The following is a 27,852-nucleotide window of genomic DNA, read 5'->3' as shown; positions in this document are numbered from 1 at the left end:
ACTCATCCGATTCTGAAATTAAACCTGAGCTACTGGGTTTGCTGGAGACATTAAATGCAAACCTGCAAGTACCCCCACCACCACCCCCCCGCTTTTTTTTCCAGTTGTGAAAATAAAAGGGACTCGTAATGGTGTTGGAGGGTTTTGCTGTTAACGCGACAGACGCTTTAGTTTTAGTCCATAAAATTGTTAAAAGTAATTTTAATATGGACGCTGTTTGGTTAGTTTTAGGATCCTTGAAAGATAATTTAGTCCGAATTTTTTTTTAAATCCTGTGAACATGTTAAAAAATAATTACAAAGCCTGTTTGGTATTATGTTTATTAAGTGGTTAGGGTGCTGCTGAAAACGTAAACTAATGTCATACGGGATTTATAGTCCAAAGTTACCTTCCATCAATCAGAAGGGAATTCGGGTATGACCCATAATTTCGGATCATTCCACTGTCTGCAGTATTGAAAAAAGGAAATTACTCCAGATTTTTGCCGGGGCGGTTGCCGCGGAAGGGAGGTTGAAATGGAAATGACCTAAACTTCAGAAGTGCATCTTTTAAAAAGTTACCGGTGAAATGCACTTGAAGTACCCAGTAAATCATGTCAAATGAATTGGACAAGAAAGATGAGAAGTGTTTTTATCTCACAACTCTAGACTAGTAAGTACCCTTACCTAAGAGATTGTTTTGTAAACCACGTGAAAAAGTTTAGAGTTTAGGAAGATAAAAAGAAGTGGAAATAACTTTAGAATTAGATCCTGCTTGTAAGTCTGAGCTACTTATCACATTTTTAATGAAATGAATATTAATGATGGTGCTGATAAAGCCCTAAGAATGACCAGAACCCCGTTAAGCTGGTAATCATGACAGAACAGAAACAAGAGGTGGCTTCAAGAAATAATGATGTCTGTTTATAAAATTACAATGTAAACTATGAAAGTCTTACTGTGTCAGTATTTGCTAACTAGCATTAATGTGGTCAGTAGTATGTACACCATCCTCTGACATTGCTGGGTTACTGAGGAGTTTTAGCTTTACACAGAGATACAAATTACAATATTGTAATTCTTTTTCACAAGTTTTATGAGCTGCTTTTCTTTCATATTTGTTATGTTTGCAGGGTTTTTTCCCCCATGTTTTAAAAAATAACTTATGTAGTTAGTCAGAAGTGAAAGGAAGATATTTTGTTATCCCACTTGCACAGTCCATTTAACAGGGTTTGTTGGGTACCTAACTGGTGTCTCTGACATGTAACATTTAATCAGTTTTATTCCCCACACTATAGATCGTTTCTAAATGACTCCTCTACTCTCCCCTCCAAAAACAGTCCTCTTTCCCCTTAAATATTTGGAATAATTTATTGTTTCTCTCAATATGCAGTCAGTGGAATAATCCAAAACTTTGGATCAAAACCTAAATTTTTTTCAACCTGAGTACTTGAAATGGTACTTACAAGTAAGTTTCTGTTTTCCTAAATGATTACTTGTAATGTTCTTCAGTCATGTTTTGCCCTTTTGTTTAGACCTGTACTTGCATAGGTCAAAATGTAGAAACATGATATTAAGTACATATGCAGCTATTAAAAAATTAATTTTCTCATTTTTATGAAGACAAATTTTCAGAAGTGATTTTTTTCAGTTAAAATGCCTGGGTAAAGTCTTAGATGCTCTTTTCATGATGATTCAGAACAACAAAGCTTTGGTGATTTTGGCAGTCCGTGCTCTCTCCCCACTACAAATGTAAAGTATTAAAACCAAAGACCTTATGGTGTGGATAGTGAAAATAGCTTTGGAATTAGATCCTACTTCTGATTCTGGCTTTCCCTAGTTGTCTGACACTTGACAAGTGACTTAATTTTGAGCTGCAAGTTTTGTCATCTGTAAAATGGGGTGGTGAAATTTAGAGTTGTGAGGATTAAAGTATGTGAAATGCCCATCACATAGGCACATTGAAATATTATCCTTTGATGTCTTCCTACTCAGTTTTTCTAAATGTTTTTAAATCACCTTATCTACAGTGGACTCTAGCATATTATCCTCTACATTGTTTTTCTTGCTCACTGGTTTTGAACTCAGTCTTTAAGGGCAAGGACTCCTGTTGTTTACCAGAGTGTGTTACCAGAGTGTGGGTGACTTAGTTATCAGTAATAGTTAGCTAACATTTATTAGGCATCTACTGTGGCTACTCTGAGCTGAGCTAGGTGTAAGGACTACAAAGACAAGACTTATGTCTCTGTTTTTTTGAAAGTGCGCAGTCCTAGTGACATCCTCCACATAACACCATGTTTTGTGAAAGTTTGTCACACAATGGACCTACATTCTCCTGGGTGCCTTTCTAATCCTTTGGCAGGTCTGTGGACTCAACGCCTCCTACTCCCAGCTCTTATTCTAAAGAATATTGCTGCACTCCTCCCTTTATATACTGTCTGTCACATGTTAGATTCTTCATATTTCAGTGGCAATCCTCCACTCCAATCTGGCACATAGTGTGTGAGTGTGTGTGTATATGTATGTATAAAGAAAATAAACTTACTTTGGCCTGTATATACTCTGGTATTTTTCTGAGATGATTGTCATTCTGTCATCTGGTTATAAATTCATAGGAGTTGTAGGCCTGAAAGTGAAAGTCACTAAGTTGTATCCGACTTTTTGCGACCCCATGGACTATACAGTCCATGGAGTTCTCCAGGCCAGAATACTGGAGTGAGTAGCCTTTCCTTTCTCTAGGGGATCTTCCCGACCAAGGAATCGAACCGGGGTCTCCTGCATTGCAGGCGGATTCTTTACCAACTGAGCTATCAGGGAAGCCCATTGTAGGCCTTAGTGGGGCTATTCTTGCTTCATACGTGAGGAAATTGAATTGCAGACCTTTAAAATGATTTTCTTAAAGTCACCAGGTGGCAGAGCCAGGGCACATTTTGAGCCTCTGGACCCTAGTTAGGACTCTGCACACAATGGTACTGTTTTGTCCTATCTGTTGGGAGGAGTGTTAAACTTTGCTTTGAGAATACTCACCCACCTTTTTGCAATTACATGCTTTCTATAATATTAGTAGAATATCATACCATTAGTAGAATATCACTGCCCAAGTGGCATAGTGGTAAAGAATCTGCCTGCCAGTGCAGGAGACCCAAGAAACGGGTTGGGAAGATGCCCTGGAATAGGAAATGGCAACCCACTCCAGTATTCTTGCTTGGAAAATTCCATGGACAGAGGAGGCTGGCTGTCTACAGTCCATGGGGTTGACAATATGACAGCACACACACATGATATTAGTAGAAAACAACCTTTAACAAGATGCCTTTTCTGACCATAGCAGTTACTGGAGGAAATGGGACTTTTTCTTCTAATATAGGAAATAAAGAAAAATTATAGTAAGTGGAAGTAGTGTTAATATACAAGCCTATATCCTATGTTCAAAATGTGTGATGTTTGAAATACTTAAAGATTCTATTTAAACAGATTTTTAATGAGATGACTTATTAATAAATACATGATAAATTTCTTTGCTAACTTTTCATTTAATCTCAGAAATGTCATTTAAAGTGCTTTGATCTACGTTATCTCTTATCTTTAACATGTAAATAGCATTATGGATAGGAAGTTAAAAGAAGATCATTAAGTATAGGTCTATTTGAAAAAGAAATAAGGCTAGTATTTTCTTTTTTGACCACTACATTTTGCACATGAAATTTAGCTGACAGTTATTACTGCTTGATTCTAAGTCTTGTGACTGTGAACATCGTAAAATTATATATGAAATTCTAAGTGCTTCAGAGTCTCCACAGGTTCAGTGAACAGAAGCTGTGGAGAACCATTGATGTGGAGGAAGAAACACTAAGTTTGGTGTCAGAAGATCGTGGTTCATTCTTCTCTAATTTCCTAGTGGGTATGAACAAGCCATTTAGCATTCAAAGCCTTGGCTCTCCTGTCAAGTAAAGGTGTTACTTTCTTTGTCTCTGAGGGTTATGATTTTCAAATGAGATCATTCTCGAAAAAGTAGATTCATAACTACAAACTGACCTTATAACTGAGTTAGTCTTTTGCCCGAGAAAACAAGATGATTAGTAATGGACAGGTTATTGGAACCTTGGTATATTTTCATGTTTTCTCTACTTAAATTTTTAACTTTTCCATAGAAATATTATTTGGGGAAGTACTTAGTATGTGAATTTATTTTATATTTGGTAATACATTAGAAATAAACAGCAGATCTTAATAGTATTGTTAAATCACTTCTGTAATTTGCTTTATTTTTGACCTCTCTTGTTGATGTGACAATAGCAAGTGAATTATAAGGTTGACCTGAAAGAAAAAGTTTTGGAGACAGACTCTTACTGTGCTTTGCTCAATGGTTCTGTCCTCCTTCCTCTCAGCGACCCTTTGGACTGAAGCCTGCAAGGTTCCTCTGTCCATGGAATTTTCCAGGCAAGAATCCTGGAGTGGGTTGCCATTTCCTATTCCAATCTTCCTAGAATCTTACTAGATAAGATTATTCTTGAAGTTCAGTTTTAGAAAATCTGCTAGAATCTTCTGTCATATGTGGATTGTAGAAGATAATCCTATGTAAGACTTCATTAATTAAAGTCAGCATCTGTGCCGCAAATAAAGCACGAAGGTGGCGGTATAGGAGCTCTAAACACTTACACAAGTAGCATAAAACTCTTCTTTCAGTGAAACTCTTGGCTAGCCAATGTGGAGGATACTGTGGTGACTTTTCTCTCATAGTGTTCCAGAAGTTGATCTTCGGTACCCTTTGCTATCAGTTGAGGTTAGTCAAGCACAGATCCCTTTATGTTACAGAAATAAAACATGAAACTTTTTTTGACCTCTTTGTGGTGTGTAGGCTTGTAGCTCTTTTTTAGTTCTTAATAGGTGGTGCCTTTTTACATAATTTCAGTAATTCAGAATTTCACATTTAAGAAAAGTAGTGCTGCACATGAATTATGTAGCTAGAGGCTGAATGAAGATGCTGCCAGTACTTTACCCATAATTTTTCATTTGATAACTTTTGTCTCTTTGTATCAAAAGGAACAAGTTATCCATTTCAAGTTTCTAATAGACTTCGACCTCAGCAGCTTCCCTCTTTTTTTGTTTCTGGTTTGATTGTGTTGGGTCTTCTTTGCTGTGTGGCTTCTCTCGTTACAATGTGTGGGCTCTGGAGTGTGCAGGCTCAGTAGTTGTGGCACATGGACAGCAGCCTCCCTCTTGAACATGAGAAGGTACTCTTAGAATTGCCCCTGTGACCTGTCAGAATGGCTCTCATCAAGAAATCTACAAACAGTAAATGCTACAGTGGGTATGGAGAAAACTTGCACTGTTGGTGGGAATGCGAATTGATACAGCCACTAAGGGGAACAGTGTGGAGATTCCTTAAAAAACTAGAAATAAAACCATATGACCCAGCAATCCCACTACTAGGTATATACGCTGAGGAAACTAAAATTGAAAAAAGACACATGTGACCCAGTGTTCATTGCAGCCCTGTTTACAGTAGCTAGGACGTGGAAGCAACCTGGATGGCCATCAACAGATAAATGGATAAAGAAGCTGTGGTGCATATATACAATGGAACATTCAGTTCAGTTCAGTTGCTCAGTCGTGTCCGACTCTTTGCGACCCCATGAATCGCAGCACGCCAGGCCTCCCTGTCCATCACCAACTCCCGGAGTTCACTCAGACTCACGTCCATCGAGTCAGTGATGCCATCCAGCCATCTCATCGTCTGTCGTCCTCTTCTCCTCCTGCCCCCAATCCCTCCCAGCATCAGTCTTTTCCAATGAGTCAACTCTTCGCATGAGGTGGCCAAAGTACTGGAGTTTCAGCTTTAGCATCATTCCTTCCAAAGAAATCCCAGGGCTGACCTCCTTCAGAATGGACTGGTTGGATCTCCATGCAGTCGAAGGGACTCTCAAGAGTCCTCTTCAACACCACAGTTCAAAAGCATCAGTTCTTCAGAGCTCAGCTTTCTTCACGGTCCAACTCTCACATCTATACATGACCACAGGAAAATACCATAGCCTTGACTAGATGGACCTTTGTTGGCAAAGTAATGTCTCTTCTTTTGAATATGCTGTCTAGGTTGTTCATAACTTTTCTTCCAAGGAGTAAGCATCTTTTAATTTCATGGCTGTAATCACCATCTGCAGTGATTTTGGAGCCCCAAAAATAAAGTCTGACATTGTTTTCACTGTTTCCCCATCTATTTCCCATGAAGTGATGGGATTGGGTGCCATGATCTTCGTTTTCTGAATGCTGAGCTTTAAGCCAACTTTTTCACTCTCCTCTTTCACTTTCATCAAGAGGCTTTTTAGTTCCTCTTCACTTTCTGCCATAAGGGTGGTGTCATATGCATATCTGAGGTTCTTGATATTTCTCCCAGCAATCTTGATTCCACCTGTGTTTCTTCCAGTCCAGTGTTTCTCATGATGTACCCTGCATATAAGTTAAATAAGCAGGGTGACAATATACAGCCCTGACGTACTCGTTTTCCTGTTTGAAACCAGTCTGTTGTTCCATGTCCAGTTCTAACTGTTGCTTCCTGACCTGCATTACTCAGCCATAAAAAGGCACACATTTGAGTCAGTCCTAATGAGGTAGATGAACCTAGAGCCTATTATACAGAGTAAAGTAAGTCAGAAAGAGGAAAAACAGTTATTGTATACTAAAGCATGTATTTGAAATCTAGAAAGATGGTACTGATGACCCTGGTTGCAGAGCAGCAATGGAAACACAGATGTTGAGAACAGACTTACCCACGGGGCTTGAGGATAGGGTGGGGAAGGAAAGGGTGGGAGGTGTGGCTGAGAGAGTAAGGTGGAAACGTTATTGTACATAGTCAATGGGAATTTGCTGTGTTACTCAGGGAACTCTAAAGGAGCTCTGTAACAACCTACAGGGCTGGAATGGGGAGGTATATGTATTTATCCCATGCAGATGAGTTTTTACCCTGTTTTAAAACATTCAAGTAAAAGGGGCATGGGTCAACCTATGGCTGATTCATGTTGATGTTTGATAGAAACCAATGCAATACTGTAAAGCAACTTTTTCAGTTAAAAAAAAATTGCCCTTGTGAGATCTAGCCGTTATGCTAACTCATTTATTTTATATTCTTTGTGATGCAGAGTAAATCCTGAATTTTCCTTCCAAATTAAACATACAGACAGTACAGAGAATAATAATGACTATGTGTGTACCACTCTGTATGGATAAGTGTCACATTTTGTCACTTCTTGGTACTCTCTAGCACCCTTTGTAAAAGTGATGTTATTTTCCTCTAAGATGATTGCTCTAGTACTGCAGATACCACTACAGGAATTTCTTCATACTTTCCAAAAAATACTTTCTTAATCTCTTATATGTAAAGCATAGTTCTGTTCTTCAGAAGGGAAAGGATGAGACGCTCAGCATTGTTTTTGATATAGAGCTAATAGGTCACAGGGAGAAATACAGGTTAATTTCCAGCTTATTACCTTATTATTTTTTTTTTTTTTTAGGAATTCTGTTTATTGTGCCTTGTGTGTATTTGTCAATATTGATAACCTTTTGGTGTGCCATGAATAAGGATACTAAATATTTACCTTTGCTAATAAGTTTTTGTTTTGAGAATTAAAAACAAAAGGTGTCTTTTGAGCAGCTGTTATATTTGACATGTATACTGATTGATAAACCCTATTTCATTCAAAGAATAATTAGATAAAATTTTTCTTTCCTAGTTTTCTGAGGTGAGTTGTATTCTGTGTTGATGATGGAAAACTGTGCTGTTAAAGATAATCCAAATGTAATGCTCTTTAGAAATGAGATGCTTTCCTAATTAGTGAAGCTGCCTAATTCATATTAAATTTTTCATACATTTTGCTGTGGTTATGAGAGAGTTTCTGTAGCACCCCCCACCCCCCATTCATATATGGAAATCCTAACACCCCTCCTAACCTGCTGCCATTGTGATGGCATTAAGTGGTGGAGGCCTTTGGGAGGTGATAAGGTTTTCAGAATGGAGCCCTTCTGATGGAATTAGTGCCCTTTGAAAAACTCCAGAGAGCTCCTTCCCTTTTTCTGTCATGTGAGGATATAGCCAGAAGACCATCATCTGTGAAGCAAGAAGCTGATTCTCGCCAGATATCAAATCTGTTGGTGCTTTAACTTGGACTTCCTGGCTCCAGAACTGTGAGAAATAAATTTCTGTTGTTTATATACCATCCAGTCTATGATATTTTGTTAAATAAGCAGCCGAAATGGACTAGGGCATATTAAACATGTTTAAAGGATAGAAAAGGAAAATAGAAAATTAAATGGATAAAATTGGTAGCTAACATAGGGGTATAGTGTGCTTGTTAAAATGGAACTGCTTCTTAAAAGTTGATATAATGTTGAAATTGAGAACACTTAAGTGTAATAGAAAAGCTGAACTGATGTTAGACTTCTATATACATAAAACTAGATTTCTGCATTTAAAGTCTTCTTTGTCTTTAAATTTAACTATTACCCAGCGTAGTATATTTCAAATTATCTTCAAAATGAAAAAGCGAAATCTTAGGTTTCACTTAACTCAATGAAGAGTCAGTCTACTCCCTCCCTCTCAAAATTCCTCTTTGATCTTTTGGATAGATGAAAGGTAGGGAGGGGTGAATTTAGAAATAGATGGTTCTCAGTTGGAAAATAGGTAGGTCACATATCTCAGCTAAAATTAAATGATTTATTTACTTATGGATTTAAAATTTGACATGAACAGTAAATACTTGCTGTCTCTTTTTTCTTCATGTAATCTTTTAGATATTTGTAAGTATTGGATAAATGAACTGCCTTATAGTTAGTTCAGGACTACTTTTAGATAGCTCTTCGGACTAATGAACTCTAGGCTTCAGAACTTTTAATACTTTTAAGTAAAGATGAGCTAGAAGTACCGCCTGGGCTTGGGCCAGAGACCCACTTCACTGCCTATGCGTGCCCTGAATTGACAAGGCATTTTTAGGAAGGGGTGTGTGTGCGCGTGCACCAGATTTTGAGAAATTGGAGCTGATCACTCTTTAGCCTACTAAGGTTTTCTTTCAAACAATTAAGATCTAATTCCTGTATGTGCTTGTTTTTAAAGTGGCAATAATTTACAATAGTATTCATTTTGTTTTCTTACTCTGACATCTTTCCTTAGTTCTTTTTTATAAAGGAAACAGGTTGGATTAGGTGATCTCCCAGGTAATTTTCAGCTTGGATATTATATGTTCACTTTCTTCTTTTTAAAATATGTATGTATATTTTAATTAAAAACATTTAAAACACAGTAAATAATATAGCAAATACTCATTTAGTCACCACTCAGAACTGTAAATTATGCAAATTTTGATCCTTTGAGAAACAAATGCAGTCTTACATATTCACTTGTAGCCACCTCATGCCCAAGTCGTATTAATTCTCTCTTTACCTAAGGTAATAATGATTCTGGGGTTCTTGAATTTCATACCCTTGTTTATACTTTTACTCTATATATGTACTTGTATCTGTGAATGATATATGTGGTATTGGATTTTGTGTTTTAAAATTTTTGTGAAGTGATATTGTGTGTATCTTTCAGTTTTTTTTTTTTTTTTTACTATTTTTTGGCATATGTATGTTGATACATGTAGCTCCAGTTTAGTTTAACTGCTGTATAGTACTCCATTGTACAATATATCAAATACGTGTGTCTCACTGTTAATGGATATTTGAGTTGTTTCCTTTTCTGTTGCAATGCTGCAGTGATCATTTGTACACATTTCTTTGCATGTATTTCTTTATAGAAAGACTCGTGGAAGTGAAACTGCTGGGAAATAGATTGTGAATATCTTTAACTTTACTAGATGTCACTAAATTCTATAAAATGTCAGTATATGCTTATCAGCAGTATATGGACATTACTTTTTCTGATGTCCTAGCATATACTTGAAATTGTCAGATTTTAACATTTTTGCAGATTTGAAGGGTGTGAAATGATATCTCATTTTAATTTTCATTTGCCTGAGTTATTAATTCTGGGTGCTGGACATATGGATATGAAGTTTATTAATATGTGTTTTAAATGTTTCCTGAATTAATGTTTTAAAAGGAAAAAAAGATACTGTTATACAACACTTAAGTTATAAAGGATCTTGGAGATCATCTCATCCAGCATTCTTAATTTATAATGCAGCCAAGAGAGTTAAGGTTAGTCATTAGAGTAATAATAACATAGAAAATGGTATCCATTGTGATATTCTCTTCTGGGATATAATATTTCAGTTTTTCAATTGAAGCTCATGAGTCTTTTATGATTTCTGTTTTTATTGGATTTTAATTTTTAAATTTAATTTAAAATTTTAATTTTAATGTCTGCTAATCATTGAGAGGTTTTTGTTATTTATCTTTTTGCATTTAGGTCAGTCTGGGGGGAAGTTAGGAATTGGGGTTTTTTTTTTTTTGTATGAAAAACTAGCATCAGCATTAAGCATTGGATCCTTTCCTCATTATTTTCTTTAGTATCACCTGTATCAGCTACCAGATGTTTGGGTTTGGTTTTAATTTCTTTATTTTATTTTCTTTAAGCACTGTTACTGTATTACTTTGTTTCAAATAACTTTATATTAAGCTTTGAAATCTGTGAGTCAGAACTTACTCTTTTATTTTCAGAATTATTTTTCTTAGACTTTCATTCTTTCATAATCCATAACATATAATATATATGAAATATATATGGAATAATATATATGAAATACATATGGAATATATATGAAATATATATATGGAATAATATATATGAAATATATATGGAATAAAATATTTCATAAGTATTTAAAACCAGTGTATCAAGTTTCTTTGGGGATATTATTGGGAAATGCATTGAGTATTAACTTGAGAATTGACATAGTATACATTGCCATTTATTTGTTGTGAGTTTTACGGTTTTCTTTATAAATTCTTTTTATACTTTATTGAATTTATTCCTAGACATTTGGTCTATGCATATTTAGGATTTTTTTCTTTTATTACATTTGATCATTGGTGGTGTTGATTTTGTAGCCATTAACTTGGGGGACCTCTCATCACTACTAATAGTTTGTAACCCTTTTAGATTATTGTAAGCAACTGATTCTTTCTCCAGTGATCTTTTAAAAATACAAGTCTTATTTTGTTACTGTTTAAAATTATTTTGTGACTTTCTGCTGCTTTTAGAATAAAGTGGGAATCCTTAATTGATCTACAAGGTCCCATGAGATCTGAATTCTCTCTGCTTCCTCAGGTTTGACTCACATTCTCCTTTTTTAGAACAGTCTAACAGTATTGGCCTGTATACAGTTTTTTGAGCTATCCAATCTCCTTGTTGCAAACCTTTTGCCCAGTGCATTTCAGTCTGCTTAGACTGTGGGCAAGAATCCCTTAGAAGAAGTAGAGTAGCTCTCATAGTCAACAAAAAGAGTGTGAAATGCAGTACTTAGGTGCAGTCTCAAAAACGACAGAATGATCTCTGTTCATTTCCAAGGCAAATAATTCAGTTTCATAGTAATCCAACTCTCTGCCCCAACCACTAATGCCAAAGAAGCTAAAGTTGAATGGTTCTATGAAAACCTACAAGACCTTCTAGAACTAACTGGAATGAAAAATTAAGATGTCAAAAGACACCTGGAGTAACAAGCAAGCTTGGCCTTGGAGTACAAAATGAAGCAGGGCAAAGGCTAACAGTTTTGCCAAGAGAACGCATTGGTTATAGCAAACACTCTCTTCAAACAACACAAGAGAAGCTCAACATATGGACATCAACAGATGGACAACACTGAATCAGATTGATTATATTTTTTGCTGCCGAAGATGGAGAAGCGCTATACAGTCACCAAAACAAGACGAGGAGCTGACTGTGGCTCAGATCATGAATTCCTTATTGGAAAATTCAGATTTCAATTGAAAAAAGTAGGGAAGACCACTAGACCATTCAGATATGACCTAAATCAGATCCCTTATGATTATACAGCAGAATTGACAAATAGATTCAAGCTATTATATCTGATAGATAAAGTGCCTGAAGAATTGTGGACGAAGGTTAGTGATTTGTACCGGAGGTGGTGATCAAAATCATTCCCGAGAAGAAATGCTAAAAGGCGAAATGGTTGTCCAAGGAGGCCTTACAAATAGCTGAGAAAAGAGAAGGGAAAGGCAAAGGAGAAAAAGAAAGATATACCAATCTGAATGCAAATTTCCAAAGAATAGCAAGGAGAGATGAGAGAGCCTTCCTCAGTGATCAGTGCGAAGAAATAGAGGAAAACAATAGAATGGGAAAGACTAGAGATCTCTTCAAGAAAATTAGACATTCCAAGGGAACATTTCATGCAAAGATGGGCACAATAAAGGACAGAAATGCTGTGAATCTAACAGAAGCAGAAGATATTAAGAAGAGGTGGCAAGAATACACAGAAGAACTGTACAAAAAAGATCTTCATGACCCAGATAATGACAATGTTCTGATCTCACCTAGAGCCACACATCGTGGAATGCAAAATAAAGTTGGCCTTAGGAAGCATCACTACGAACAAAGGTAGTGGAGGTGATGAAATACTAGCTGAGCTATTTCAAATCCTCAAAGATAATGCTGTGAAAGCTCTGCACTCAGTATGCCAGCAAATTTGGAAAACTCAGCAGTGGCCACAAAACTGGAAAAGGTCAGTTTTCATTCCAATCCCAAAGAAAGGCAATGCCAAAGAATGTTCAAACTACTGCATAGTTGCACTCATCTCACATGATAGCAAAGTAATGCTCAAAATTCTCCAAGCCAGGCTTCAACAGTACATGAACTGAGAACTTCCAGATGTTCAAGCTGGATTTAGAAAAGGCAGAGGAACCAGATCCAATTGCCAATATCAGTTAGATCATTGAAAAAGCAAGAGAGTTTCAGAAAAACATCCACTTCTGCTTCATTTACTATGATAAAGCCTTTGACTCTTTGGATCACAGCAAACTGTGGAAAATTCTTCAAGAGATGGGGTACCTCACCATCTTACTTGCTTCCTGAGAAACCTGTATGCAGGTCAAGAAGCAACAGTTAGAACTGGACATGGAACAACAGCCTGGTTCCAAATAGGAAAAGGAGTACGTCAAGGCTGTATATTGTCGCCCTGCTTATTTAACTTATATGCAGAGTACATCGTGTGGAATGCTGGTGTGGATGAAGCACAAGCTGGAATCAAGATTGCAGGGAGAAATATTAATAAACTCAGATATGCAGATGACACCACCCTTATGGCAGAAAGTGAAGAAGAACTAAAGAGCCTCTTGAAAGAATAGGAGCGTGAAAAAGCTGGTTTAAAACTCAGCATTCAAAAATGAAGATCATGGCATCTGGTCCCATCATTTCATAGCTCATAGATGGGGAAAGAAGGGAAACAATTACAGACTTTATTTTCTTGGGCTCTAGAATCACTGCAGATGGTGACTGCAGCCGTAAAATTAAAAGATGCTTGCTCTTTGGAAGAAAAGCTATGACCAACCTAGACAGCATATTAAAAAGCAGACATTACTTTACCGACAAAGGTTCATATAAGCTGTGGTTTTTCCAGTAGTCATGTGTGGATGTGAGAGTTGGACCATGAAGATACCTGAGCGCTGAAGAATTGATGCTTTGAACCATAGTGTTGGAGAAGACTCTTGAGAGTCCCTTGCACAGCAAGAAGATCAAACCAGCCCATCCTATAGGAAATCAGTCCTGAATATTCATTGGAAAGTCTGATGCTGAAATTGAAGCTTCAATATTTTGTCCACCTGATGCAAAGAACTGACTCATTGGCAAAGATCTTGATGCTGGGAAAGACTGAAGGCAGCAGGAGAAAGGGACGATAGAGGATGAGATGGTTGCATGGCATCATTGACTCGATGGATGTGAGTTTGAACAAGCTCTGGGAGTTGGTGCTGGACAGGGAAGCCTGGCGTGTTGCAGTACATGGGGTTACAAAGAGTCGCACATGACTGAGCGACTGAATGAACTGAGTATACAGTTAGCTAGGCAATGGCACCCCACTCCAGTACTCTTACCTGGAAAATCCAATGGATGGAGGAGCCTGGTAGGCTGCAGTCCATGGGGTTGCTAAGAGTCGGATGCCACTGAGTGACTTCACTTTCACTTTTCACTTTCCTGCATTGGAGAAGGAAATGGCAACCCACTCCAGTGTTTTTGCCTTGAAAATCCCAGGGCCGGGGGAGCCTGGTGGGCTGCCATCTATGGGGTCACACAGAGTCGTACAAAACTGAAGCAACTTAGCAGCAGAGCAGCAGCGATTTTTATCCATCCATTTGTGCTCAGCTTAAATATTACTCAGGGAACCTTCCTTGAGAATCTTGTTGTATTTACTAGTATAGGGCTTTCTTGTATGGTACGGTGATTGAATTCTGCTTTTCCTCAGTAAGTACTTAACTCATCTGATACTGAATAATTCTTTTGAATTGAAGATTCAATGAGAAAAATCAGTTTTTTTTTAAATTGCAAATTCAGGCATTTGTGAGTGTTGGATGAATGAATGTTCATATACTGATTGATCAAAATTGCATTTTTCCCCCTCCAATTAGAGAAATATTACAATAACTGCTCAAAAGAAAATTTGTAATTAGGCTACAGTCAAGTATTTTACCCTACATTAATAGATGATTAAATGTGCTCAGTGTTTAATCTTACATCCTTCAAGTAGAGATGGTCTTTAGAAATACAATTTTCTGTTTTTTAAATAGATACAGTCTAATTCACTTAAAATTATATTTCGTGAAATTTTGAAAGCGTTTTGAAGTTAAATTAGAAGCTAATGGTCTTTTGTTATTCTTAATTTAGATTTTAGGAGTTGCTACATTTGATAGGAGAAATGTAATAAACTGAAAATATGTGTTCATGATAATTTCAGGGAAAACCCACCTACGTTTAGTTCTTCTGGTATATTGCATTATGAATATTTTTTGTCTGTGCTGAATACTAATGTGATTTTTGGTTTTATTTTAGATTACGTTCTACATAACATTGAACTCAGTTGTGCAGATGAAAATTTCAAAATAATAAGTCATTTGCACTATGTGTGGCACATTTGCTTCTGTTTTCAGAATATGGAATTTTTGACTGGAATAAGTGATTTATCATTAAAAGCTAGGAAATTGAAATAATTTTGGTAATTTCTTAAGGGTCTCTGTAAATGACATTTGAGATCTACACTAAGATAAGATTCTCTCACTGCTAATAAGTCACATAATAAACACTTCGGGAAAAGACTGATGCTGGGAGGGATTGGGGGCAGGAGGAGAAAGGGACGACAGAGGATGAGATGGCTGGATGGCATCACCAACTCGATGGACATGAGTTTGAGCGAACTCCATGGTGATGGAGTTGGTGATGGACAGGGAGGCCTGGCGTGCTGCAATTCATGGGGTCGCAGAGTCAGACGTGTCTGAGCACCTGAACTGAAATGAAACATTGGTGAGATGCCATTTTAATGTTGGCAGATCATGAGTTTTGTTCACCTTTTATAGTTATTCAGCTAGGTAAATAAGCATAGTTTATTTACTTTTGGAAATGTTCACATAACCCATATGGTGGGGAGGGTCAGGGGTCACATTAGAGAGTTCAGTTCTCTTCCAGTTCTGTGATTTTGATCTGAAATTCTACTCCTGTATATATAAATGTCACTCTATAAAACTTAGATTTGCCAGCATGGCCTCAATTCTAAATAGTAGGTTATTCCTGTAAATAATAAAATCAGAACTTCTAGCACTTTAACATTTCTAGAGAGCTCTTTAATATTTCATGGTTGGTTGTGCATCCCGTCAAATATTGGTATATAGAATTATTTTTGAGAATAAGGAAATACAAAAAGTAATATGTATTTTTTAAAGTATAAAACAGTTAGTTTCCTCTTCCTTTCTTCTTATTAGCCAATTCCAAAACTGAACAGTTGTTAAATTTAAGTGTAGAAAAGCACCACAACACCTGGTGAATACCAAACAAATGTAACTGTAAGTACAGGTATTTGTAGTGGTTTATAAAAATAATTCCATATACCTTATGTAATTTCCAACTTTTGAGATATAATTCATGTGCCATAAAATCTACCCTTTATAGTGGGTTTTAGAATATTCAATTGGCAGCCGTCACCGTCATCTATAAGTTTTAAACATTCTAATCGTCCCCAAGAGAAGCCCTATAGCTGTCATTCGCCATTCTTTCCACCAGCCCCTGGCAGCCACGAGTTGTCTTTCTTTCTTTGTGGGTTCCCTTTTCTGGATATTTCATATAAATGGAATTGTAAAGTATGCATATGTTTGTGTATGGCTTCCTTTACTTAAATGATATTCTGAAGGTTCATTATACTGCATTGTATGAGTATACACATAGTCATGGTTATTCAGTCATCTATAATTTTGGATTGTTTCCATTTTTTTATTATGAATCATGTTATGAATATTCACATATAAGCTTTTATGTGGACATACATATTCATTTTCTTGAGTACATAACTAGGAGTGAAACTCTTTGGTCTTAACTGTGTTTAACATTTCAAGGAACTGCCAAACTCTTTTTCCAAAGTGGCTGCACTATTTTACAGTTGAATTAGTAATGCATGAGAGTTCATTTCTAATTACTTCCCTGCCAAACCAGTTGTCTTGTGGATGTGAAGGTATCTGTGATTTTGATTTGCATTTGCTAAATGACTAACAGAGCCTACCAAGTGACACTAGTAGTAAGGAATCTGCCTGCCAGTGTAAGAGATGTACGAGACACAGGTTCAATCCCTGGATCGGAACGCCACCTGGAGCAGGGCATGGCAACCCACTCCAGTATTCTTGCCTGGGAAATCCCATGTCAGAGGAGCCTGGTGGGATATGGTCCATAGGATCACAAAGAGTTGGACCCGACTGAAGTGACTTAGCACGCGTGCACGCTCAGATAACTAACATTTGTACTGATCATCCATCTCTGGAGATCTATTTAGATCCTTTGCTATTTTAAAACTGGGTCATTTTTCTTTTTATTGTTCTGCATGCATGTCCCTTATCAGATACATGATTTCTAAGTATTTCCACCCCCCCCCCCAAAAGTTGTGTTTTCAGTTTCATGGGTTTTTTTTCCTCTAAGGCATACAAGTTAAGTCCAGTTTACTGTTTTTCTTTTGATGTCTTTGGTGTTATTTAAGAAACCATTGCCTAACCAAGGCCATGCAGATTTATACCTGTTTGCTTCTGAGAGTTTTGTAGTCTTAGTTCTTACATTTTTGTTTATCATCTGTTTTGAGTTAATTTTTGTGTATGATGTTATATGAAGTAAGGGTCCAACTATATTTTTTTCCATGTAGATATCCTGTTGTCCCAAAACCATTTGTTGAAAAACCTGTTCTTTCCCATTGAATTGTCTTGGCACCCTTGTTGGAAGTCAGTTGGCCATAAACGTAAGAGTGTATTTCTAGACTCTGAATTGTCTTCCATCCATTATGTCTGTTCTTAAGCCATTCACACACATTCTTGATTGCTGTAGATTTGTAGTAAATTTTAAAGTTGAAAAATGTGAATATTCACACTTGGCTCCTCTCTTGGCTATCTGCATTCTCTAAATTTCTGTGTGAATTTTAGAGTTAGGTTGTCAATTTCTGCTAAAAGGGGAGCCAGGATTTTGATAAAATTTGTGTTGAATCTCTTGATGTCTTTAAGGAGTTTTCTTGCATTAGTATTTTTCAATTCATGAACATGGAATGTCTTTCTGTTTATTTAGGTCTTTAATTTTTTGTGTTGTGTAGTTTTCGTTGTACCCATTTGACACTTCTGTTCAGAAAGAAATGTATTTTGTTTATATTTCTAACATTGATTCTTTTTGATATTGAATTACTAATGAAAGTTCTAAAATTTTATTTTCAAATTGTTTATTGCTTGTGTATTTGTTTTCTGTACAACTTGGTTCCTCCCCTGCTTCTTAGCAATTTATTATAGAAATCTTTTCCCTGTGAATGGTTACATGTGCATCTCTATCTCATTCATTTAGCAAATATGTTTTAAGCACCTATTGTGTCATGGGCATTTTTCTAGATGCTAGTAGAGACAGCAGTGTACAAAACCCACCAAAGCTCCTGTTTTGATGGACTTTTGCTTAGTAGGGAAACAGCAAAAACAAGATATGTAGAATATATTGTATGTTGCAGTTTGTATGCAGTTGCAGTATATTGTACTTCTGAGGAGAAAAAGGAGTGGGAGATGAAATATTTGAGCATGCAGGGGGCAATGCAAACTTCAGTATGACCGGAGAAAATCTCAGTGAGATGGTGATTTGAGTAAAGAACTGAAGGGGATGAGAAAGCTAGCCATATGGATAACTGAGGGAAGAGCATTTCAGACACAGAGGGTAGTGCATAAGGGAACAGTGAGGTGGGAGAGTGCCTGGTTTGAGAAACTGCAAGGTGGCCGGTGTGGCTGTAGAAAGGTAAATGATGGCGATCAAGTCAGAAAGGGGAATGTAGGGCGCATAGCATTTGGTCATAATAAGGGGTTTGAAGTTTACTTTTGAGTGAGATGGGAAGCCCTTGAAAGTTTTTGAGTAGAGTGGAAAGTTCTGACTTATGTCAGAAGATCCCTCTGGCTGCCATGGTTAGTGTAGATTGAAAGAGAAGGGCAGAATCAGGAGGCCAGTTGATAGGCTACTACAGGAATACACGTTAAGAGGTGATGATGGGGGCTTGGACAGGGTGAGGCTGATGAGGTTGGTGAGAAGAGGTTGAATCACTGATGAAGCTCTAGTCTGTAGGATTTGGTGATGAGTCAGATTTAAGTGTGGAATAAAGGGAGAAGTAAAAGGTGACACTGAGGTTTTGGCTAGAACAACTGACAGAATGGAGTTGAACAGTACTTTTTAATTATTGCAGCAAATCTGTGTATGCTATCACATACCCACATAACTACAGATAATTGAGATTTCTCTACTTTGTATTTTATCATTGATTTTTTTTTTGTTAAATACAATATGGCTGTACAAAGTGTATTTATTTATTTATCTAGTGAATATTTGCATATTTTCCAGTTTTAGGCTGTTGTGAATAAAGGTCCTCTTTGCACATGTGTGTCTTTTGGTACGTGAACATGTTTTCATTCCTCAGATTTAAAGGCCTTAAACTGGAATTACTGGGTCATGTGCTTCCTAGGTGGTGCTGGTGGTAACCTGCCTGCCAGTGCAGGAGACATAAGAGATATGGGTTCGATAGCTGGGTTGGGAAGATCCCCTGGAGGAGGTATGGCAATCCACTCAAGTATTCTTGCCTGGGGAATCGCATGGACAGAGGAGCCTGGTAGGCTACAATCCATAAGATCGCAAAGAGTTGGACATGACTGAAGCAACTTAGTATGCACATGTTAGTTTTATGTTTAAATTTATAAAGAACTGATGAACCTTTCCAGATGGTTATACCATTATGCATCCTCACCAGCAGCATACTAGAGTTCCGTTTCTTCCAAATCCTTGTCAACATTTGATATTCTCAAATTGCAGACACTGATGGGTGTGTAGTGGTATCCCATTGCAATTTCTCTTTAACTGTAATAAAATACACATAACATAAAATTTATCATTTTAACCATTTTAATTGTGCAGTTCAGTGGCATAAAGTACACTCACATTGGGCGACCATCACTCTTAACCCATTTTTGAAACTTGTTTGTCATTCCAAACTGAAACTCTGTCCCCTTTAAACAGTAACCAGCTAATTTCTTCCCCTCCCTCCAGCCTCTCTTCTACTTTCAGACTGAATTTGGCTGTTGTAGGTACTCGTGTAAGTGGAATCATACGATGTTCTTTTTTTTGCTTTTGGTTTATTCCAGTTAGCATGACGTTCTCAAGGTTGACCCATGTTACATCATATATCAGAATTTCTGTTTCAAAGCTGAATAATATCCATTGTGTCTATATACCACATTTTGTTTAATCATTCATTCATTGAGACTTGAGTTCCTTCCTTCCTTTGGCTATTGTGAATAGTGCTAATATAAACATGGGGTGTAAAAATCTCTTCAAAGTCCCTGCTTTTGTTTCTTTTGGTTATATAGCTAGGAATGGAATTGCTGCGTCATATGGTAATTCTATGTTTAATTATTTTGAAAACCTATATACCATTTTCCATAGCGGTTGTACTGTTTACCTTCCCACAAGGATTCCAACTTCTTCACATCTTTGCTAATACCTTGCTAATGTTATTTTTAAAAAGTAATTGTCATATAATGGGTGTGAAGTGTCATTGTTATTTTAATTTGCATTTCCCTGATTAATGATATTGAAGTTTTCATATATTTATTGGCCATGTGTATGTCTTTTTGTGAATATCCAACTATTTTCATTCTTTTTCTTTTCAGGCTACAAGTTCTTTTTTAGACAGGCATGTGTTCTATATCATTACTGATTTGGGGGCAGGGTACTTATTTTATTAAATTAGTGAAAATGAAGTCGCTCAGTCGTGTCCCAGTCTTTGTGACCCCGTGGACTGTAGTCCGTGGAATTCTCCAGGCCAGAATGCTGGAGCGGGTAGCCGTTCCCTTATCCAGGGGATCTTCCCAATCCAGGGGTTTAACCCAGGTCTCCTGCATTGCAGGCAGATTCTTTACCAACTGAGCTCTCAGGGAAGCCCTAATTAAGAAGAGAGTAGTGTTGAAATGTTTAACTGTAATTGTGAACCTGCTATGTTTTCTTCCAGTTCTGTTCCTTTTTGTTCCATCTGTTTTCAAGTTCTGTTGTTCGGTGCATTCACATTGAGGACTGTTACCTCTCCTTGACGGATTGATTCTTTATCACTAAGACATGTCTCTTCTCTTGGTAATGTTCCTTGGCCTGAAGTCTGCTTTGTCTGGTGTTAATATAGCTACTCCTCCTTTCTTATGATTCATGTTTACATGTTTCTGTTTCTTTACTTTCAATTTATATGCCATTATATTTAATATGTCTTTTATAGTTTGCAGTTACATCCTTTTTGATTGTTTACAATCTCTGCTTTTTGAGTTTTTGATCCATTTATATTTATTGTAATTGTCAATGTGGTTGAGTTTAAAAGTATCAGGTTACTGTTTGTTTTTTAATTGTGTTATTTATACTACTTCCCTCCCCCACTTCCTGCTTTCTTTTGGATTAAGCATTATTTAGAAGTCTGTTTTATCTCCACTATTAGCTTGTATCTGTTTTTTCCCCAGTTGGTTGCACTACTATTTACAGTATGCACCTTAGTTTATCTCAGTCTGCCATTAAAATAAGACCTCTTAGAGTACAGGAATTCGAGAACATTATAAATTCGTTTGCCTTTCTTCATCCTTTTTTGCCATTTTAATCTTCTGTTTTGCTTTTATGTAAGCTATAAATTTCCACAGTAGAATTTCTGATTATTTCTTTAAATAGTCAGCTGATACATAAAGAAGTTTAAAAACCAGGAGCAATATTCTTTGACGTTTTGTTCATGTTTTCATTTCATTTCATTTGCGTAGATTTTTTTCATGAACCCAAATTTCTATCATATTATTTTCCTTCTACTTGAAAAAATAAAAAAATTTCTAGAGCACTAAGTCTGTTGGCCAGAAAAAACCTTTCAGCTTCTATTTGTATGAAAATGTTTTTATTTCACTTGTAAAAATTTTATTAGGGAAATTTTCAAACTTATACAGGTATGAAATAATTGTAGAATGTAGTTCTGTACTTAATATTTTACTTTATTTAATGTCTCATATCTATCTGTTAACTTGTTTTATTTCTTTTTATTTTTTTGTGTGGATGCTTTTCAAAGTTTTGTTTTGGCCAAAAAGGGATTTTCCATAACATTTTATAGAAAACTCCAAATGAACTTTTTTGCTAACTCAATAAGTTGTTTAGAATATCTCATCCTTAATTTCATAATATACAGTTAATTAGAACTTATGAAATGTATAATTATTGATTTAGTGTATTGCACTTAACTAAATTTAGTATATTTTTCTGGTTATCTGTTGGTACGTAACAGATCACCCCAAACTTAGTGTACTTCAAACATCTGCAGTTATTTATTTTGCTTATGAAGCTGTACTTTGGGCAGAGATTGGCCAGGATAGCTTGTCTTGGCTTCCCCAAATTGGTTGTTTTGTTTTACACTCTTACCAACAATTACACATTTCCAGTTGCTCTACATTCTTATCAGCATTTGGGACTCTCAGTCTTTTTGATGTAGCCATTCTAGTCTATATATAATGGTTTATCTTAACATTTTGAAGAATATTTATCACTTGATACATAACTCTAGGTTGACATTTTTTTTTCCGCATTTGTTTCTGATGAGAAGTCTGTGGTTAGACTTAAGTTTCTTCCCCTGTTCATAAAGTCTTTTCCACCCCCTCTGGCGTCTCTTTTAAGATTTTCTCTTTATCCCTGATTTTCTTTGTGTTTATCTTGCTTAAGATTTATTGACTTTGGGTATATGTGTGTTTTTTGTTTGTTTGTTTGTTTTGGTCTGTGTGCTTATGCTTTCATCAAATTTGGAAAAGTGTCAGTCATTATTTCTTCACGAGTATTTTTTTGAAGTCACTTCTCTTCCTTCTGCATTGTTTTCCAGGGACTCTGGTTACATGTATAATGTTTGATCATTAACATTTTTAGTTCTTTTTTTGTCTCTCTCTGCTTCCACTTACTTTGTCTTGTTTTTTTCCCCCTGCAGTGTCAAATACTTTGAGATGATTTATATATTTAAGTAAATATTATATATTTATATACATTATTTTGTATTTCTAAAAGTTTCATTTTCATATATCCTTTTGAATCCTTGATCATATTTATAATATCTATTTTAAAAGTTCTCATCTACTGATTCACTTCAGGGTCTTTTGACTGGTTTTTCTGTTGGTTATTGGTCTTGTTTTCCTGTTTATAAATTTAGTAGTTTACTACTGGATACTGAATATTGTAGTATTCTGTTGTTGAGTGGCTGGATTTTGTTGTCTTTTCAAATGTTAAATTTTGTTTTGGCAGCCATCGAATTAACTTGTTGCTCAGCTTGATTCCTTCAAGGCTCTGTTAGAGTGTATCTAGAAAAGGCTTTACTTTTGGGCTGGTAGCTACTAGAATGGCATGGCCTTTCTTAGTTTCCTGCTAAATGTCCCGTAAATGTCTATGAAATATTTTAAGTGTCAACATGTTCTCATCACTCTGATTGGGAGGAACTTAGGGATCTCCCAGTCTTGTATGAACATTGGGAATATTTCAGCTCACAGCTCCTCTTTCTTCAGCTTCATGGAGTCTTTCACTTTATTCATGCCCAGTTTAGTATATAGTGACAGACTTGAAAGGACCCTCGAGTGGCAGGCTTATGGAAACTTTTCTGTGCTTAGCTCCCCTCTCTGGCACTCAGTCTTACTACATATTCTAGCCATTTTAGCCTACTCAACTCTGACCTCTTGCTTCACACCCCAGTGAAACTACTGTCTTCTGTCTGGGTTTCCCTCCATTGACTCTAGCAGAAAGTTGCCTTTGGGCAGAAATTCAAGCATTCAAAGGGTTCACCTTAACTCTGTTTATTCTTATGGATCACAGTCTCACACTGCCTGGTACCCAGGGTCTGAAAACATTTTTTCGTGTATGTTGTCCAGTTTTCTTGTTTCTGATAAGAAGTAACTGTTACATACTTTTTGGATCTTTCTCTGGACTTACTTTCTGTTTCATCTACATTTATTTATCAAGTGCACAGTATTTATAGCATACTGTGCTTTTTAAAATAAATTTTAATGATTCAAGTATGATACACATACAAAAGGATATGAGTATGCACATAGGTTGTTGAACTTTCACACACTGAGCGCACAGACGTAGCCTGCATTCAGATCAAGGAATAAGATCAGTTCCTCTGAAGCCCCTTGTGCTCTCTTTGTCATTAATTCTCTTTCCTCAAGAGTAACCAGTATCCTGACTTCTACTGGCATAGATGAGATTTTCCTGTTTTTATATTTTATGTAACTAGAAACAGTCACATGTAGTTGTATCTGACTTAACTCACACATCATATTTGTGTGGTTCATCCACACTGTTGGTTGTCGCTGGTTGCTCATCATGTCTGTATGGTACAGTTGACCCTTAAGAAGGTTTAGGGCTCGGGGTGCCCATCCCCTGCACAGTCAGAAAGCTGCATGTATGGCCTTACAGTAGGCCTTGCAAACTTGACACTTCAGTGACTTCAACCACCTGTAAATAGTGTTACTATGTTAGTGTATTTTCTGAAGAAAAATCCACATCTAAGTGGACCTGCATAGTTCAAACTTGGGTTGTTCAAGGATCAGCTGTATTTTGTTTTTCATTCTGCTGCTGATGGACATTTTAGTCATTTTTGGTTTAGGGTGACTAAGACTTGTTACTCTTAATTTTCCACTAAATGTCTTCTGGTGAACGTGTGTTCTCATTTCTGTTTGATGTACCTAGTGGAATTTTTAAGTTATAGGATATGTATACATTTAGTTTTAGTAGATAACTGTCATTTTTTTGAAGGGGTTGTATCAATTTTAATTATACTATTTAATATCCTATGCTTTAGTCCCTGGTAGAACAAGTTCTTTGGAAAGAGAGACGTTTCTTTTAGAAAATGAAATTTTCTTGGTGATTCTTACATCTTTGAGCTTCAGAATATACTTTCGTTAAATTGACTTGGGGTAAATTTGTGTTCTTTTGGAATTAAGGGATACTCTTGCTTATTCGTCCGTGAATTGCATTCAGAACTAGTTCAGAATCCTTTGTCAGGCCATGAGCTTTACTCTTTTTTTCCCCCCTTGTACACAGGAGGTGTGGAGGCAAGAAAACAGTCCCCAGTATGATGAAAGTAAACATGAAGGATATGCGCCTTCCCCTCAGCCAGCTTATAATTAGAAGCACTGTGAAATGTATACAGTTAGCTATAATATATAAAATAATAAAGAAGATAGAAATTAATATAGTATTAGGAATATATAGTAAATGATTACAGAAGAGATTAGAGAATTGTGTGGTACAGTATTTAAAATGAGTATTTTTTAACAGGGCATAATAGGTGGGTGGGAGATAGAGGTTTTGGTAAAAGAGAAGTATTTCGGGGTAAAGTGTTGTGAGAAACAAAAGCATTGAAGTCAGAAATATAGATAACTAGTAAGCAACAGTTAGAACTGGACATGGAACAACAGACTGGTTCCAAATAGGAAAAGGAGTACGTCAGGGCTGTATATTGTCACCCTGCTTATTTAACTTATATGCAGAGTACATCATGAGAAACGCTGGACTGGAAGAAACACAAGCTGGAATCAAGATTGCCGGGAGAAATATCAATAACCTCAGATATGCAGATGACACCACCCTTACGGCAGAAAGTGAAGAGGAACCAAAGAGCCTCTTGATGAAAGTGAAAGAGGAGAGTGAAAAAGTTGGCTTAAAGCTCAACATTCAGAAAACGAAGATCATGGCATCTGGTCCCATCACTTCATGGAAAATAGATGGGGAAACAGAGGAAACAGTGTCAGACTTTATTTTTGGGGCTCCAAAATCACTGCAGATGGTGATTACAGCCATGAAATTAAAAGACGCTTACTCCTTGGAAGAAAAGTTATGACCAACCTAGACAGCATATTCAAAAGCAGAGACATTACTTTGCCAACAAAGATCCATCCATTACTTTGCCAACAAAGGCTATGGTTTTTCCTGTGGTCATGTATGGATGTGAGAATTGGACCATAAAGAAAGCTGAGCTCTGAAGAATTGATGCTTTTGAACTGTGGTGTTGGAGAAGACTCTTAAGAGTCCCTTGGACTGCAAAGACATCAGAACAGTCAATCCTGAAGGAAATCAATCGCGAATATTTATTGGTGCTGAAGCTAAAGCTGCAGTACTTTGGCCACCTGATGAGAAGAGCCGAATCATTGGCGAGGACCCTGATGCTGGGAAAGATTGAGGGCAAGGGGGCAACAGAGAATGAGGTGGTTGGATGGCATCACTTACTCAATGGACATGAGCTTGAGCAAGCTCCAGGAGATATGAGGGACAGGGAAGCCTCGTGTGGGTGGGGCACAAAGAGTTGGACACAACTTAGTGACTGAACAACAATGGAAGAAAAAAACATGTTCTTTAGAATCAGACAACTTGATCTGAACATTATACTTACTAGTTAAGTGACCTAAAGCAAGTCACCTAAAAGGAAATATTCCTCTTTTGTAAGATGTTTATCCTGAGAAGTATATTTTGTGAACATTTTCAAGCAGTGGAAGTATAAAAACAAATTATATGTGTGTTCTCTAAAAGTGTGGTCTAGTCTGAGAGAAGAGGCTGGACTGGCAGATTTTTTCCGAATCGTGTACAGTTTCATCTGAAATGCTACTCTGGAACAAAACCAACAACAGAATAATTGGGGGAAGTGTTGGAGTGTGGGGGAATTTCTGAGATAGAATTGATAGCAGTGGGTGACTTTGTTGTACTGGAAAGGGCTTCTCTTTAGAATATGACTCAGTTTTCTAATTCGGATGACTGGAGTGGTAGTGGTATCATTACTTCCCCTGGTTTTTCTTAATATGTCTGGGATAAACATTATTCATGCCTCAGTGCTCAGTTTATTTCATGCCTCAGTGCTCAGTTTATATGTTACTTTATAAAGAACATCTTTACGTTTTTTCCCAGACTTAAGTCACAATACTTATCTGCGCACTTAATGTTGTGGTTTCTTCACAACACTTAACTGTGCGTTGCAGTTACCTACTTTATTGTGGTTTTTATTGTTTGTGCCCATTTCCCCCATTACGTGGGAATAAGAGCAAGTCTAGTTTCCAATTCTGGGGAGAGGGTCACTAAAACTTTATTTATAGACTGAATTTTGAATTTATTTTAATTTTTAAAATTACTTAATTTTAATTGGAGGCTAATTACAATATTCATAGTGGTTTTTGCCATACATTGACAGGAATCAGCCCTGGGTGTACGTGTCCCCATCGTGAACCCCCCCCCACACACACACCTCCCTCCCCGTATCATCCCTCAGGGTTGTCCTAGTGCACCGGCTTTGAGTGCCCCACTTCATGCATTGAACTTGGACTGGCAGTCTATTTCACATTTGGTAATATACATGTTTCAGTGCTTTTCTCAAAACCGTCCCACCCTTGCCTTCTCCCACAGAGTCCAAAAGTCTGTTCTTTATATCTGTGTAAGAGCATGTCTAGTTTCCTTACCAGTATGTCTTCATCCACTTGTAGACCTTCAAACATATTTTAAAATTCAGGCTATAATTGACATATAACATTGTATTAGCTTTAGGTAGTAGACATTCTTTGAGTAATCTTTAGTATCAAACTGTACAGTGGTTGGGCTAAATAAAAATGAGGAGGGAAATAATGGCACCATTTTTTCTCGTTTTTCACCTTTTTTTTTTTTTAACCATTTTTCTTATCTGTAATTAGTAGGACAACAAGAGTAGGAAGAGTAGGCATATCAAGATGGAGTGAGGTTTTTTTTAAATAATTGAGTTTGATTTTATATGCTAATGAAACATCCCAAGTGCATGTGTACCATTGGTAACTGAGAGTAGCAGGCTTATGACTCAAGAGATCAAGGCTTAAAAGGTGTAAGGGCTCTTAAGATGTAAGGGATCTTAAAAGATGTTGCAGCTGCTGCTAAGTCGCTTCAGTTGTATCTGACTCTCTGCGACCCCATAGACAGCAGCCCACCAGGCTCCGCCGTCCCTGGGATTCTCCACGCAAGAATACTGGAGTGGATTGCCATTTCCTTCTCCAATGCATGAAAGTAAAAAGCGAAAGTGAAGTCACTCAGTCCTGAGCGACCCCATGGACTGCAGCCTACAGGCTCCTCCGTCCATGGGATTTGGCAGGCAAGAGTACTGTAGTGGATTACCATTGCCTTCTCTCT

At 36.9% G+C, this 27,852-nt stretch overlaps 1 protein-coding gene across 1 annotated transcript in view; it reads left to right on the top strand.

The window, feature by feature from the left end:
• The window catches only part of UBE3A (ubiquitin protein ligase E3A), a 94,520-nt gene that overhangs the window by 587 nt on the left and 66,081 nt on the right, over positions 1-27,852 (top strand). The window lies entirely within an intron of this gene.

The sequence above is a fragment of the Capricornis sumatraensis genome, chromosome 19 (assembly GCF_032405125.1).
Source record: "Capricornis sumatraensis isolate serow.1 chromosome 19, serow.2, whole genome shotgun sequence".
Taxonomy (NCBI): Eukaryota; Metazoa; Chordata; class Mammalia; order Artiodactyla; family Bovidae; genus Capricornis; species Capricornis sumatraensis.
Note: the sequence above shows the minus strand (reverse complement) of the source record. Positions and strands in the feature narration are given on the sequence as shown.